The sequence below is a fragment of the Equus asinus genome, chromosome 14, assembly GCF_041296235.1.
Source record: "Equus asinus isolate D_3611 breed Donkey chromosome 14, EquAss-T2T_v2, whole genome shotgun sequence".
NCBI lineage: Eukaryota > Metazoa > Chordata > Mammalia > Perissodactyla > Equidae > Equus > Equus asinus.
The window spans coordinates 41,080,775-41,096,390 of NC_091803.1; the positions used below are offsets into that span (position 1 = coordinate 41,080,775).

Below are 15,616 nucleotides of genomic sequence, written 5' to 3' on the forward strand. Positions count from 1 at the left end.
GTGTGTTCTGCCCAGTTTGTCCTCTGCTGAACTCCCAGGCCTTCAAGCCTGGCACACAGGAGGTTCACCCCAAGTACACTTTATGGGGATGACTGCAAAAATATTATTTCCCTGAGCATTGTTCGGCAGCAAGGGAGGAAGGAAAGGAGTTTTTTTGTGTGAAAAATTAAAAATATTTAGAAAAGTACAAAGGATGCTCTCACCAACTGAAGGAAAAATATTTATGATCGTGGTTAAGCTCCTAGGAAAATGAGAGGACACCCTGGGACATTATTAACCACGGGGACTTTTTTTCTTCTCCTTTTCCTTTTCAGTGTTAAACTACATTCCATTCTTTTCAGAAGATGGGCCAAGAGCGCTGGCCTTTACCTGCCAGCATGTTGGGGGACACCTGGGGACTTTCTTCTGTGACTCGCCAAGAACCTCCCATGGGCCTTCCTGGGCTCCAGATGTTTGGGTGGTGGTGAGGCCGGTGGTGGAGCGCAAACTCCCCTCCTTGCTGTTACTCTTTCTGAGTGTCCTTCAGGGAAATTCCAATCTGGGAGTACGTGGAAACCCTCTCCCTGTGGTGCCAAACCTCCCGATGAAAACTGGGAACGACAGTCAAGCAGCCGCATGTTTGGGGGGCTCGATGCCAAACATTTCTATAACGGGAAAAACCCACATGCAACCCCCTCGGTTCGTCCTGCTCGCAGTACATTTGCAGTCACTACACGGGGCATCTTGAAAAGACGTGCAAGTCCAGTGCAGCATGGCGATGGGCTGTACGTCCAGAGGTCTGGAAGTTCTGTGGCCGTTGTCTTCGGTGACTAGTCAGACTTCTTTGTCATAAGTCAAACAGATGAGACTTGTGTTGCAAATTCTTGTTGGACTTACAGGAAGTTTTACCACAGGGAGAAGCGAAGAGACCCAGAACTCCAAGGTTTAAGTGGGAGGACACCAAGCCTTGCTTCTCTGCTGGGAGCCATGGTCTCCATCCTGCCCCCAACCCCGTCTGGGGAGGTGGGCGACAAGGAAGAAGTGGTCCCTCCAGTGAGCACAACTCTTAATCCCGCTCTAGGAATTCAGATTTCTGGACTCTTCACACAGCAGGCACTAGGGGCTTTCCCAGTGGTTTCTTCTTTGGCAAATGGGCCGCCGGCTGAGCCATGCCTAGAAGTGCTGACAGCAGGGCCTTTGGTTGGCAGAGGGGGAGTTTTGATCCAACACTAGTTTCCTGTAACTTTCACACTTGGGATTTTCCTAGGTAGCCCTCCTCTGAGGACCTGGCTCCATATCTGGAAGAGGAAGCCAAGAGAAAATGTTGTTTGTGAGGCCTTTGAATGTGTTTACTATATTCCTACCTCCAGAAGCATTGGGAGCTGTAAACCCAATTCAAAGATAGAGTTGGACCCTGAGAGATGAGGCGACTTGCCAAGATAACACGGCTAGTGGGAGATTTTTTGCTGCTGGCTTCATGACTTGCTTTGCCAATGAAATGTGAGCATGCAGAAGCTTTTAATAGCCAGTGTGTGGATCATCATCTTATTTTCCCAATTCCCTGAGACCAGCAACGGTCCACAGAGAGGCGGCTCCATCAGCCCACATCCTGAAGATGATATGAACACAGGGTCACAATCAATCCATAACGGACATATAAGATGAGCAAGATGTATCAATACTCGTGTGGTAAGCCACAGAGATCCGGGGATCATTTGTCATCACGGCATAACCTAGCCTATCCTCACTGACACAAAGGCTACGACGAGAACCCAGCTCCCCAAAATCTGAGTCAGTGGAGATTAATTCTTTGTGTATTAGTTATCTATCACTGCGTAACAAATTACCCCCAAATGTAGCAACTTAAAGCAACACACGGTTTTGAACTCACAGTTTCTGTGGGTCAGGAATCCGGCATGGCTTCACTGGGTCCTCTGCCTCAGAACCTCTCACAAGGCTTCCATCAAGGTGTCGGCTGGGGCTGAGGTCTCATCTGAAGGCTCAGCTGGGGCAGGATCTCCTTCCCAGATGGCAAGGTTGTTGGCAGCGTTCTGGTGCTCGGTGGCTGTAGGAGTGAAGGCATCAGTCCCTCGATGGCTGTGGCCAGAGCTCCCCCCCAGTTCTTTGCCACAAGGGCCTCTCTAACATGGCAGCTTATGTCACGAAAGCAAGCCAATCTAGAAGGCGACAGAGTCTGCCAGGGGGACAGAAGTCACAGTTTTGGAATCTAATCATCGAAGTGACAGCCCATCATTTTTGCCTGATCCTATTCGTTAAAAGCAAATCATTATGTCCAGCCCACTCAAAGGGAGGGGTGTACACAGGGTGTGAACACCAGGAGGCAGGATCACATGGAATCCATCTTAGCAGCCGATGCACCAGTTTGTTTTCAAAGAAAATGGTTATTGATTGGAAATTAGTAAAACCTCTGACAACTGTCAAGATTGAACTGACCCACCAACCAAAAGCGGGCTTTGAGGGTTGAATCACATTCATATTTGATCCATTCCCATCATGACTTAATGGATTTAGATCTTATTTTCTTTTAGATTCTCCATCCTTCTTGACAAGAGCTCACATATTCTTCTCCATTAAATATTCTGCTACACTCCAAGTTCCGTTAGGCCGTCTTAAGGCTGGGGATCAGATTTGCCTCCAGGCATGGACGCCCCCAGTCGTTCCTTCTGAGAACAGAAAACAGTCTACAGAAGCAGATTACAAGAAAGTGGCAGAACCTTCAAACGTTCAAGGCAGAAAGGACCACAAGAGATCACTGAATTCTCAATTACCTTCTCTCTTCAACCCTGAACCAACCCCCAGCCTTCTCCATGGCCTTCCATTCCTTCCTTACAGTTCTCTCTCTCCATATAAGACGAGCCTTTTATCAACCAGCTTTTGCTGTGAAGAAAACAACCATGATGCCTCAGTGACATGACAATAGACATGCATCTCTCATTCACACGTCTGCACCTTGGCTGGAACAGCTCTGTGCCCCAGTGGAAGTTCTGCAGGTCACTGACCTAAGGTAGCTCTGTTCCCTGCGTCTTTCATTTTTCTGGGCCCGATGGGCTACCGGAGGTATATTTCTCTTATGCAAATGGCAAAAGCACAAGAGGGCAGGCCCTACCGCCCCAGCGCATTCCCAGCCTTTGCCTCTGTCATATCTGCTAACATCTCATTGACCAAAGCCAGTCACATGGCCTAGCTCAAGGTCAAGCAGGGAAGGATGCTCTGCTCACCATGAGGCCATGGCTAGGGTGTGGGTGTGTACGACCATAAAGAGGGGTGAAGAATTGGGACCCAGAGCTCAATTGAACACACTTCTTTCCCCCGCACCATGTTGAAGTTTCAATCTTGTATTATTGAAACGGCAGGGGTGGGGACACAAGTGGATATAAGGCAGGATTCTGCCTCCAATCTTACTGGAGAGACAGGTGTATATTTAAAGAGAGAAAACTAAGACGCGCCAGCAGCAGGTAACGGCACGGGGAGGTGGAGCTCTGCAGAGGGTTTGGAAACGAGAGAGAAGCAATGGCTCCATTCCTTTCTTTGGGTCCTGGAGAGGCAGCTTGGTGTCTGGCCAGGTTCTTTCCAGTGTGGGGCGCGCCCCACAGCAGGCGCACGGGCGGTGGTTTTAGGTGATACAGGGAGAAGGCGTCGCCTAGCTTTGCATCGTGGACTGAGAACACGATTCCCTTTTCCGATGATCTTGCAACAGTTCTGATTACAAGAAGGAGAAAGTCTCCTTCTGCCGCTGTGTCTTTAAGGCCTGTCCTGCACTAGCCGCTCTCCCTTCTCTATAGATCCTAAATCTCGGGTTCACCGACTCTTTCAGGCAACGGTCTGGCAAGAATGTGTTTACACTGTTTTCTCTGGGCCGTGTTTATATTTGTAAGTTAGTCTTCTGTTTTTCATGGATGGCACTGGTTTCCTGTTTACCAGGCTGATAGAGGGCTTCCTTTTACATAAATATAGTTCAATAAACAGAGTTGATTTAAAGAAAAATATTAAGTGAATACTACTTCAGGTGGCATGTGGAGATGGCGGGAATGATGGCCTGCCCCTGGTCAGCATTTGGTAAGGAGCGGTACAATGGGAAGAGGAGAGGGCTTCGCCGCAGCCAGTCTGGGTTCGAATGCCTGCACCATTGCTTGCATTTGGGCAAGTTAATTAGGTAGCTCTTCGGAGCCTCAGTTTCTTCGTGGGCTGTGTCATATCGAAGCTGATGTTTGTAAAGGAGCACACAGTAAGCACTCAGCAAATAGCAGAGACCCACCTGCTCCAGCCCCTGCCTGGACTGTCCATTCTGGGAGAGCCGTTTGGGTTTTCTCCGTCCTCCAGGTGGCCATGGGACTGGCAGCCATCGCTGGCCCTGCTGGTGGGTGCACCCAGCCTGGCTTCCTCTGCAGCAGCCAGACCCCACTCTCTCCCCCCTTTATGCGGGGCCTCAGTTCAAATGAACACCTTCCTGCCCCCTCTCCAGCCCTACGAAGAATCCTTTGCTTGGGATACGAAAGTCTTGACTAGCCAGAGAATTTCAGAATGAAAAGAGATGTGACAGGTCAGACACTGGACCAACAGGGGAACCTCAAGACCTTGGGGTGGGGTGGCCCTTTGCAGGGGGTCTCCAATCCCAGAAGGATCTGTAACTTAGACCCAAACAGGCTCTCCCCTTGAGGGCTCCCCAACAGGACTGAACAAAGACAAGTCCCAGAAGATTTAAACATGGCGTCGTCCCAGCCCCACCAGCTACTGCACAGTAAAATAGCATTTTTAAAAAGGGTTTCTAATTCTCGTTAGTGGCACAAGTCACTTGTATTTTGGGGTGTGTGCAAATAACATTAACCTGTTAAATTTAAAATATCCTGTAACATGTTGTGCCCCTGTTTTGGAATTTCTTCAATTTTCCGGTATACTAAATCCCCCCCTTTCACAGCAGATCTGGCCTCCTTCCCCATCCCCCTAGAGCCTCGAGGGCACATTAGCCTTCTCAGTTTCCAGCTGGGGAAACTGAGGCTGGAAAGAACGGCAGTTCCCTGTCTTTTGACGTCATTTCCAGGGACAATAAATTCCAGGGTTGTGGGTTCAAAGGATATAGGTAGGGTTTTGTGAGGGTGCATATGTGGGGGAGGCAGTGACTGGGGGGGGGGTGTCTCTGGAGGAGTCCTGAGACTTGGTTCCTGGTGGCCCTGCCGCTTCCCCCCACGGCCACCGGGACTCGATGTCAGATAATAAAAACAACAGTAGCCAACCTTTGTTGAGCAGTTACTATGAGCCGGGCAGTGTGCACGAAGGACCACGTTCAGGTCTTACAACCGCGCAAGGAAAGCGGTCCTATTGTGACTCCCATTTCCAGAAGAGGAAACTGAGGCAGGGAAGATTAAGTACATGATAGCAAAGTTAAGAAAAGCGCCAGAGAAGGGGTTCTAAAACAGGGAATCGGATTCCACAAATTTCTTCTTAACCCTTAGCCAAGGGAAGAGGAGAAAAGGGGAGGAGAGGAGAGCGAGCTGGGAACCTGAAGTGCGAGCGCAGCGAAGGCCGACTCCTCGCTCCCGGGAGCTTCCCGCTGCTCGCTCTTTCCCCAACTGCGCGGCGGACTCCGCCCCAAACTTGGCCAAGTGGCGCCGGGAGGCGGGCGGGGTCTGGAGGCGCTCCTAGGGCTCCCCTTTCTCTCCAGTGTCTCCCACCGCCTCCTGCGGTCCCTCCCACTCCGCTCTCCCGGCTCCTGACATCACGCCCCGGGAGGCAGGATCGGGGAAGGAGGGGGACGTGGGGAGGAGGCTCCGCGCCACCGAGAGGGGAGGAGGGAGGGCGCACAGTCCCAGCCCAGAGCTTCAAAACAGCCCGGCGGCCTCGCCTCGCGCCCCAGCCCGTCGGTCGGTCGAGCCGCCAGCGCCCGGTGAGTTGAGATCGCGCCCGGGCACCGCGCGGCCACGTCGGGGGGCTCCGGGCCCCGTGCGCCGGGGGGCAGCGCGGGCGCGAGCCTCCTGCAGGTCCCGGACCGAGAGAGGTCCCTGCAGTTGGTGGGGAGGGTCCGAGGCCCATCCATGCCCCTAATCCACTCTTCCTCCGCTGGCTTACCGGGGCGCAGACTTCCCGCCTGCGCCGAGCCCGCTCGGGACCCCGAATTCCACCTCCCCACCCCCGGCCAGTCTCCTTCGCCTTTTGCGCCGAGGCGGGCGGGAAAAGTTTGGGGAGGAGTCAGGGCGGCTCCCCTCGCCCCCGCCAACTTCACCCCCCGGGCTCTCGGAGGCCACTGCAGGCCCCCTTGTCGCGTGAAGGTCCCCGGCGCCCTCGGCGCACCGTTCCCCGCCTCGCCGGGCGGGCTGCGCCCAGGCTGGGGCGGTGGGTCCTCCGAGGCAGCACACCCCTTCGGCCCCGGCTGCGGCTCCGTGGCGCCCCCCAGCGACGAGGAGCCGCTTCCTTAGGTCTGGAGCGGCGAAGCCTGGAGGCGCAGCCAGGATGGCGCCTCTCCCCTCCCCTCTCTGATGGGGCTTCGTGGGGGGAGCTTTGAGGGCCCCGCTCATGGATTCCAGAGAAAGAGGAGGCTGTAACTCGTGGATTGAGGGACTATACAGTCTCCCTAAATCCAGGGTCCTAAATACACTCCAGGGAGGTCCTAATTTGGGGCTGACGTGGAGACCTCCTAAGTGGGGATCAGTCGGTGGCACCTCAACCCGAGGGAGACCCCACAGAGCTTAGCCCTTCCTCCAGGCCATAGAACCCACCCCTTACTTTGGACCAAGGCTCAGTTTCAGGTTTGGGGAAAGGGGCCATGCCCTCTCCCACGCTCCAAAGATGTGTGTGCTGTGGGGTGGGGGGTGATGTTTGACTTAGCTGTGTGGAAAATGCGGAGACCAGCCGGCAAGGTGACAGGCAGAGGAAAGGTAAGAGGCTTGGAGCCGGCCTTAAGAAGCCCTCAGACCAAATACTGTGTGATTCCACTGATGTGAGAGACCCAGAACAGGCAAATGTATAGGGACAGAAAGGAAAGGAGAGGTCCCAGGATGGGGGCCCCCAGGGGGAGTTATTGCTGAGTGGCTGCTGAGTTTTTCTTGGAGAGGATGACATTTTGGGGATGGGTAGTGGCGATGGGTAGTGGTGATGGTCACACGATGTTGTGAACATATTTAATGCGACTGAATCTACACTTTCGAGTGGTTATAATGATCAATATTCTGTTATGTATATTTTATCACAATTTAAAAAAAGCTCTCCAGCCACCTCTGTGTTTCCGTCTGAATCAGTTAGAAATCCCAGAGGCCACTCACTGTTGCTGGCCACCTCTCCCCTGAGTCTGGCCTTGGGATAAGGAAGAGGAAGGAGCATGAGGAAGGGATGAGAACCTGGTTTCGCCAGGAGGCTGGAAGGGATGGGATGGGAACGCAATTGACGGAGCATTTGCAGCCCCGGCCGGCCCTCCGGTTCTCCTGGCAGCCTGGCCCCGGGCCAGCCTCACACTGTGCTGTTTCCATCGGCACTCCCAGGTTGCAGGTGGAGAAAGCCAGGCCAGAGCCGTCAAGTCGGTTTCTCAAGGTCGCTGAGCTAGTAAGTGACAAGAGCCAGACTTTGAACCTCCGTGCGCTTTCCCCCTAAGCCCTCCCCTTTCTTCCACCTGGAGATGCCCTGGGGGATTGTGGGGAAATGGAGGGAGAGCCTTCTGGGGAAATCGGGGCCCAGATGTCCTTGGGGGCCTTGGCGGATGCCCAGCCCACAGCCGAGGGAAGAGTGTGGGGGTGGCGGGCAGGCGTGGAACCTGTTTTCCCACCGAAGCCTCTGGATCTGCCGCCGGGAAATGGGGCGTTGAGGGTGGGAGGCAGAGAGCGGGCCACATGGCCCCGAGCCACCTGCGTCTCTCCAGTGGGAAAATTGAGATTCACCTGAAATCCAGGGACAGGTGTTTGTGCTGGAAGCCACAGAGGTGGCCAGTGGGGTGGGTGAGGGCAGGGCCGGGCTGGGAGGCTCTGGGGCTGACAGTGCCCTGCCCCACCCAGAGGGGAGGGGCTGCACCCACTCTGGCTGGCATGGCGCCAGATTAAGGTCCAGCTGATGAGGGGCTGGAAGGGCTCTGAGGTGTCTGATTGTCAATACAGGGCACATCCGTTCTGTCCTCCCGACCATCCCCTGCATACGACACACACGAGTGATTTATAAGGCCCTTTCTTCCTGAAATGGAAGTGAATACTTCACCTACGTTTCCTTTCTCTGCTTGGCGCGTAATATCTTTGGTGCAAGAGCTAAAACCGCGTGCGTATGCGCACAGACTCAATTATCCAGCAAGAGGTGATCAGGGAAGCTCAGCCGGACAATTTTTCATCCCAGGCACGTGCTGACGCCCTCGTCGTCTGTGGCCTTCCTGGTTGACGGGGCCAGAGCAAAGCTCAGCTCTTTGTCATAGGCAACTCGGCCAGACATGACCTGGAAGGGAAGTCTGTCCAGACAAGAATATAGGAATGCCTTTCCAGGCCGGATGGGACGGCGCTGGATCGCGGGCTGGTCACTGGGGTTTGTCTGGGCAGCGGGAGTCCAGCCACCCTCCTGGCGGGGCAGACAATTTGTGTGTGCTGCAGCATGTGGCCGCGGCCCAGCTCTGTGGACAAGTGGGGCCTCGGACACAGGCTCCGGGGGCTATGGCGGGGTGGGTGTGGGCGCCCCAGCCATGGGGAGCTCCAGAGCGGGACTGGTAGCAGGCATTACCCAAAGGTGGGGCAGGGTCCCAGGTGTTTGGACTGCCCTTCCAGAGCATGCCGTTAAAGACTGCCGATGGGACGCCTGGGCAGGAGGATGGGTCCCGGGGACGGCTTACTGGGTCTGGAAAGCAGGCCATGGGCAGTAGCAGTGGCGGGAACGAGGAAAGAGGGCAGCTGGCACCACAGGCAGACTGGAGGCCTGACTCTGGGATGTTGCCTTCAGCTTGTCCCTGGGAGGGCTGGGGGTAGGGGTGAGGGTGGCGGGAAGAGGAGGTTCCCCTTCTTGCCCCAGGAGTGGTGGAGTCTGGCTTCCTGCAGGAATTACTCAAGTAACGCAATGTGGGCAGGACTGACCACGGCAGGAATCGTCAGAGGCATCTGGCTCTTGTTAGGGACAGGCCATGGGGGAGTCTAAAAATATCAGAGGCGGAGCTGCCACCCAGCGAGAGTGCCGGGCTGGGAACCCGATACCCAGGGCCGGGGTGCTTGGCGGTGATGGTGACGACAGCACTAGCATTAGCCTTGCTCTGTTCCAGAGTCATTTGGGCCCTTCCGGGCAGCCAAGCCTTGGGCTGACGCCTGGAATGGGTGAGAGCCCTCTGCATTCAGGGCAGCCGTGGGCTAAGATCCGAGAATTTCAGGGGCATGAGGGCCTTAGAAAGTCCCAGTTTGACAGCCAGGGACACACAGAGAGGTGGAGTGACTGCCCTGAGGTCACCCAGCAAGTTGGCGGCAGAACCAGGACTGGATCTGTGTCTAGGAGCTTACTGGGTGGGGAGTGGTCTGTGGGATTCCAGGCTGGGACCCTCATGGCGTGTGTCATCCATGGGATGCGGAGTTTCCATGCCCCCACACTGGTGGGAGGTCCGTGGACAGGGAGCTGTGCTCAGGCGCTGTACATCACTTCCTACTGGGCATTGGGTCAATCTCGGGCCCAGCTGTCAGGCTCTGGGGATGTTGGTCCATCCTGGGGCAGAATATAGAGAGGGGGGCGCTGGAGGCGAGCCGTCTTCCCACTTGAACGTGCTGTCGGTTTTGCTCATGTGGATCTCCAGTGCTTGATGAGAAGGTGTTGACCTGGAGAGTTGAATTCCGGGGCCTCCCCGTCCTTGGGAAGCTGGGCTTCTGTAGATCGAAAACGGAACTGAGGGCAAAGAGATTGCCCAAATTCCTGTTCCGGAGACTCCTGGGTCTAGAGCTGGAGAAATGGTCCCCAGGGTGATATTTGGCATCAGGATTGTCCTGAGAAATGTGGATGTGAATTAGCTGTCACCATGCAGCAGGGAGAGATGGACAAGTCCCTGAGTGCCACGGCTGATAGTCTAAGATTAAGCTCGTTTTCTCAATGGAGAAGTCACCTAAGATTTCTCTTTCTGATGCGACTGATGACAAACTTCTTTGGTGAGCTGTCTTTCCTTAAATCGAAGTTAATAAAAAAAAAATTTGCAGTGAATAAATAGGACCCAAAGTTGTCTCATTAATCTTATGTTAATGAATGTTTCCCGAAGGGTGTTATCACTGGTGGAACGCAAGATGATTTTAAAAGGCATGCAGCAGATCATGAAACGAAAAGGAGTACTTATGTCTTTTTCTCGGTTGGTATTTGAAAAAAACATACAGCACACAAGCCCAGAGTTTTGCAGCTACTACAGCATAGAGTGAAACTAAAGTTGATGTGTTAAACTTAAAATGTTTTGTAAATGATCGAAGGATTTAATTAATTAGCACAGGTGATCCTTGGGTTTGGCAGAAATCTTAGCCCTGGAGTGACGGCCTTTTGGGAGGTCACGTGACCCGGGGTGGGATGGACACGGTTCACACTTTTGATGGCACAGCTCATCCTGAAATGTCTGTGAGCTCCCCACCCAAGCTCTCCTTCTGCAAAGAGGCCCCGATGGTCCGCTTTGCACTAGACCTGCCCCTGAGCTTCCGAGAGAGTCTCCCCATCTTTAGTGAAGGTCACTGTGCCGCCTGGATGCTGTGGGGGGTTGTTCTGAGCAGCGGAGGAGTCGGTATATGGATGTACGTGGAAGTGGCTTCAGATGTTTGTGGCTTGCTTGAACCAAAGGAAGACCGAGGGAGCGGCTGGCTGGCCCACTTTCATCTTGATGGGTGTAATTAAGTGACTCTGTGCAGTGAGCTGCTCCAAGCAAAGGGGATTTCCTTCTCTTCAAAGGAGGCTACAGTCTGGTGACGGGGCTGATGAGTCTAAGGATGTGTGTGCCAGGACTGGGGTCACGAGAGCTGGTTTAAGGGAAGCCCGTGGTGGTGTGCAAGGGTTTCCTAAAGCGTGTAGGACTGGCGATGGGCGTGGGAGAGTCCTTAGAATTTCCCCCAGCAGCGATGGTTCCAGGTGTGCAGAAGGGAACAGTGGGAGAAGGGACGGAGGTCACAGGCAGAGACCCCACCTGGGGAGCAGCGAGTGTCCAGTGGGCCTGCCGCGCAGGGCGTGTGGAGGCAGGGCGGTGCTGGGGATTGACCTGGGGAGGCAGAGGCAGGCCGTGGGCGAGGGGGCCTTCCCTCCACATCCCGGAGGCGTGATGGTGTTCACACAGCAGCGTTGGAACGAAAAAGAGAGAGAGAAAGGAAAAAAGTGGAAATCACCTAAAAGCGATCTAAATGTCCATCAATCATATTATGGAATATTTTACAAAAGTTAGAAAGAACGCGATTCATCTATGTGTACCAATACAGAAAGATCTGTAAGACACTGCTGAATTTAAAACGAGCAAGTCGCAAGGCCAGATGTGGGAAAATATGCTATTTACATGAAAACGAACAAAAGCTAGCTGTTTTCCTATGGCCTCCTACGTCTTGTGCGTATACAAGGAAACGTGTCTGGAAGGATATATCAAGATGGATCAATGTGGTTGCCTCCGGTGAAGGGGAGAGGCAGGGACTGGAATGGAAGGGACCAGCAAAGGGCCTCCAGGCTTCTCTGTAACAGAGAGAATGTGCTCAGGAGTTACCTGTGTGCGTGAAGTTCAGTAACAATGAAATGGTCTCTCCTGAATTCGATAAGCGATGGGAGCTTTGCAGGTTTCTGGGGGGGTGTATGGGGGGGTGGTTTAGGATATGGGTAGTTAGGGGCTGTGCGGTAATCCAGGGACAAGGTAATGGGCAGTTAACTCAAGAGATGCCCTCTAGCCCCCATGGAACATTCCCCTTGGAACGTCCCACTGTGGATGCCTCGTGGGCGTAGTGGGTTTCCTGTCTGGGTGCTGTTGACAGACCCGTGGCGGTTTGGAGAAGAGGGGGCAAAAGTGAGTACATTTGGGTGTGTTAATAGGGCCATCAGACGGTCCCTGGAAAGGTGTCCAAGAGACCACTGGGAAGGGGGGTCTGAGGCTTTGAAGAAAATTCAGAGAGAGACATAAAGACCTGGGTCTCCAGCTGTGTGTGAGGGTGGTGTTGGCGAGCAGCAGGAAATGCCTTAGTTTGCCAGTGTTATCAGTAGCAATCATAATAATTTACCGTTGCTATTATTATGGCATTTACAGGGTGCCGATCAGTTCACCGGGCCAAGTGTTTCACATCCTTCCTCTCGTTTAAAATGAGCATCAACCCGCCGAGGCAGGGACCATTATGATCCCTGTTCTATAGACGAAAAATGGAGTCAAAAATTTTGTTTAAAATCACACGGTTGCTGTGTCAGGATTTGAATCCAAGTCTCGTGGACCCCACAGGCCCTGCTCCATTTGATGTATGCCCGTCACATCCCTCTTTTTAAATGTAGATGTTGCATCCTTCTTTGGAAAGAATCCTGGTCCTTGGGGCCGAGAAAGTTCCTTTGTTGCAGATGTTCTGGTGGGTCCTGGGTGCCAGCGTTTTCCTCCAAAGTCAGCCATCTCAGCCCTGAGGGTCCCTGGACGACATGAGCTTTCCCTCAACAGCCTGGTCACAGAGGGCAGACCTACACGCTCACCCCAACCCTGGCCAAAGCCATCTTGATTGGCAGATGTCAGGTGTGTGTGGAATGGAGAAGGGCATTCTGGGAATCCTGTCTGCCTTAGATAGGAACCCCCTGTCTAAACGGTAATCAGTTCCACTACTTCTGGTGGTCTTTGTTGGAATTAGGCAAGGGCTGCTGGGGCAGGGGCTGGTTCTCATGAGCACCCAGGGGATCCCCAACATCCCGCACAGAGCTAGGGGTGCAGGAAGTGCTCGGTAAATCTCTGTTGGTGAATAGCTGACATGAGTCACTTTTCAGCAGACCCCAGAGGAGGAGTCAGAAGGGGGCCCCACGCCTTGGGTGAGGAGCCAGCTGGAGGCTGCCCAGGGTGGGAAGAGGAGGGGAGAGGGGGGAGGGGTTCTGGGGACATGAGAGAGAACTGGGGCCCGGCAGCTGCTCCCTCTCCCTCCTGCAGTTGGCTCTGCTGGAGCCGTGTCAGGCCCAAGTGGCATGGTCAGCGTCCGTTAATATCAGTGTGACATGGGGTCACATTCTTCTAGCCCAGAGCCCGAGAGAGGCTTAATCATCGACATGCCCAGAGTGTGGTCTGCACACCGACAGGCATTTGGAGACGGTTTCTATAGCATGCAGACAGGTTACAAACTGTAATTCGCTCATATTTATTCTAAAGTGTGTTACTGAGATATCAATCGCTTGGCTGGTGATGCCGATTTTCCTTTTATGGAGTAAGACACATTTCAAGATTAATCGAGTTCAGCTAATGTGTTGTAAAGACAATTATGGGTAATGAGTCGTAGAAGTGGTACCCAGACAGGGCAGACATAATGGCGTGGTGTGGACGCTGTTGGTGTCCTACCCAGGCCCCCCTTCCTGGATCGTGTGCCCCTGCCTCCCCCCGCCCCAGCTGCCCTGAGTGTTGGCTGTCACTGCTTTCCCTTCCCTTGAGAATTTGGAGAAGCCCCTCCCCAGAGATGCCTGGGAAGTCATGCTCCCCATGCCCCGGGCTTGCAGACCGCTCTGTGGTGTACCCACCCAGGGGTGTCCTGGAGCCTGGCCTGAGCGCCCCCTATGTCCATCCCAGGTGCCAATTTTCAGGCAGGAGATGGTGGGCCTCGAAATATTCATGCTTCCTGTGCTGAGGCCCACCCGTCCTCGAGAGCTGGAGGCCGTGGGATTCTGAGGGAGAGGAGGACGCTGAGCCTTCTCCCCAGACCCTCTCACCAGAGACTCTGCCAGTCTTCACCACCTCCCCGCTCCTGGGGTCCTTCCTGGTGAGGCCTGGAGTGGCAGAGAGAGTCCCCGAAGAGTTACCATCCTTCGCTCTGCTGTGTGCCAGTCACTGTGCTGGGCATCGGGGACATAGCAGTGACCAGACGGACATAAATCCTGCCTGCAGAGAGCTTCCACTCTAGAGGGACAAGACAGAAAAAAGAAGTGGATGGAGATCACTAAGAAAATAGCCGACCGTGTTTAGTGATTTGGAGAAAATGAAACGGGGCTCACGTAGATTGGATGGCCCTGGAGGGCTTCTCTGAGGAGGGGACTTTGGAGCTGAGGCTGAAGGCAGGGAGGAACCCAGTCCCTCCAAGGTCTCAGAACTTTCCAGAAAGAGGAAACGGCTCATGCAAACATCGTGCTGCCCTGAGGGGGAGTGAGCTCGGTCTGTTGGGGAGAAAGAAGGACGGTGGTTTGGGGTACTAACCCATCCCCAGCCATTCTTGTGGGCACTCGGTAAGGGCGGGGACCGAATGGTCCATGACCTCATGTCCTCAAGTAGCGCCTACTGTATACTCTGATTAGTCGAGACAGATGGCTGGGAAGTGGGGTCACATGCTGCCCACTTCTTGGGGCGTCCTGGAAAGCGAGGGGCTGGCTCAGTCCCCGCCCTGGGAGCGAGTGGTCGGTTGTGGCTGCACCTTGGTCGCCTCTGGGCCCTGTGGAGGGCGCGAGGGCTCCTCGCTCAGACCAGCTCAAGGTGTGTATTCCTGACCTGTGGTTTCCACCTTTCCCCCGACATCAGAGGCCGCGGGGGGTCTTGGGTGTCCTGTGGTGTCAGACCCGGGGGGATGGAGGTGTTGAAATACCAGCCCCCAATGTACTCAGAGGTCCCCTGTTTTATTTTTTAAAATCTCTTTTCAAGTGAGTTTTTTAAAGTGTACAATTCGGTGTATTTTAGTATATCCACAGATAGGTGCAGCCATCATCACGGTCAAGTTTGGAACATTTTTATCTCCTTAAAAAGAAAGCCTGTATCCTTTAGAAGTCACCCCCCTATTTTCCCATCCCCTCAGACCTAGTCAACCACAGATACCCTCAGCCTCTGTACATTTGCCTGTCCTGGACATTTCATATAAAGAGAATCATAATATGTGGCCTTTTGGGTCTGGCTTCTTTCACTTCCCATGATATCTTCAAGGTTTCTCCACGTCCTGGCGTGTATCAGTACTCCATTCCTTTTTATGGCCTGGTAATATTCCATTGTATGGACATAACCCATTGTGTTTATCCATTCGTGAGTTGATGGACGTCTGCGTTGTTGCCACCTTTTGACTCTTATGAATAATGCTGCTATGAATATTCCTGTACCAGTTTTTGTTGGACATGTGTTTTCATTTCTCTTGGGTATAAACCTAAAAGTGGAATTGCTGGGTCCTGTGGTAACTCTATGTTTAATTGTTTGAGGAACGGCCACACTGTTTCCCGAAGTAGCTGCACCATTTTACACTCCCACCGGCAGAGTATGAGGGCTCCAGTTTCTCTGCTTCTCAAGATTTTAATTCAATGCCCAGTCCTGTCTAGTTTCTGGCTCCTAAGAAGCTTCTGCTGGTGAGATTCCTACAGGTCTAGAGCCGGTTCCTGGGGGGCCAGGGCTCCCGGCTCTAAGCGCGGCCCCCCCGAAGGCTCTGGGACAGGCTGGGCCCAGCTGAGTGGGCTGGGGTGGGGCGTGGGAGGAAGGGAGGCACATACTCTGTGGGTCCCTGGGTGGGGACCACCGAAGATGGAATCGGGATCCATGGAAGAGAGAGGCGTC

The 15,616-nt window shown here is 53.8% G+C and overlaps 1 protein-coding gene and 1 long non-coding RNA gene across 2 annotated transcripts in view; one reads left to right on the top strand and one right to left on the bottom strand.

Moving 5' to 3' along the window:
- Nucleotides 1–209: 209 nt before the first annotated feature.
- Nucleotides 210–5,630, bottom strand: LOC139040221 (uncharacterized). Its single transcript, XR_011494323.1, has 3 exons — nucleotides 5,498–5,630; nucleotides 1,871–2,044; nucleotides 210–1,277 (listed from the first exon to the last, which is right to left on the bottom strand). It is a non-coding gene; the product is annotated as an uncharacterized lncRNA (long non-coding RNA).
- The window catches only part of EMP2 (epithelial membrane protein 2), a 41,494-nt gene continuing 31,472 nt past the window's right edge, over nucleotides 5,595–15,616 (top strand). The window contains exon 1 of the mRNA XM_014849934.3: nucleotides 5,595–5,881. The gene's annotated coding sequence lies outside the window, so the exon portion shown is untranslated. The remainder of the gene's footprint in view (nucleotides 5,882–15,616) is intronic.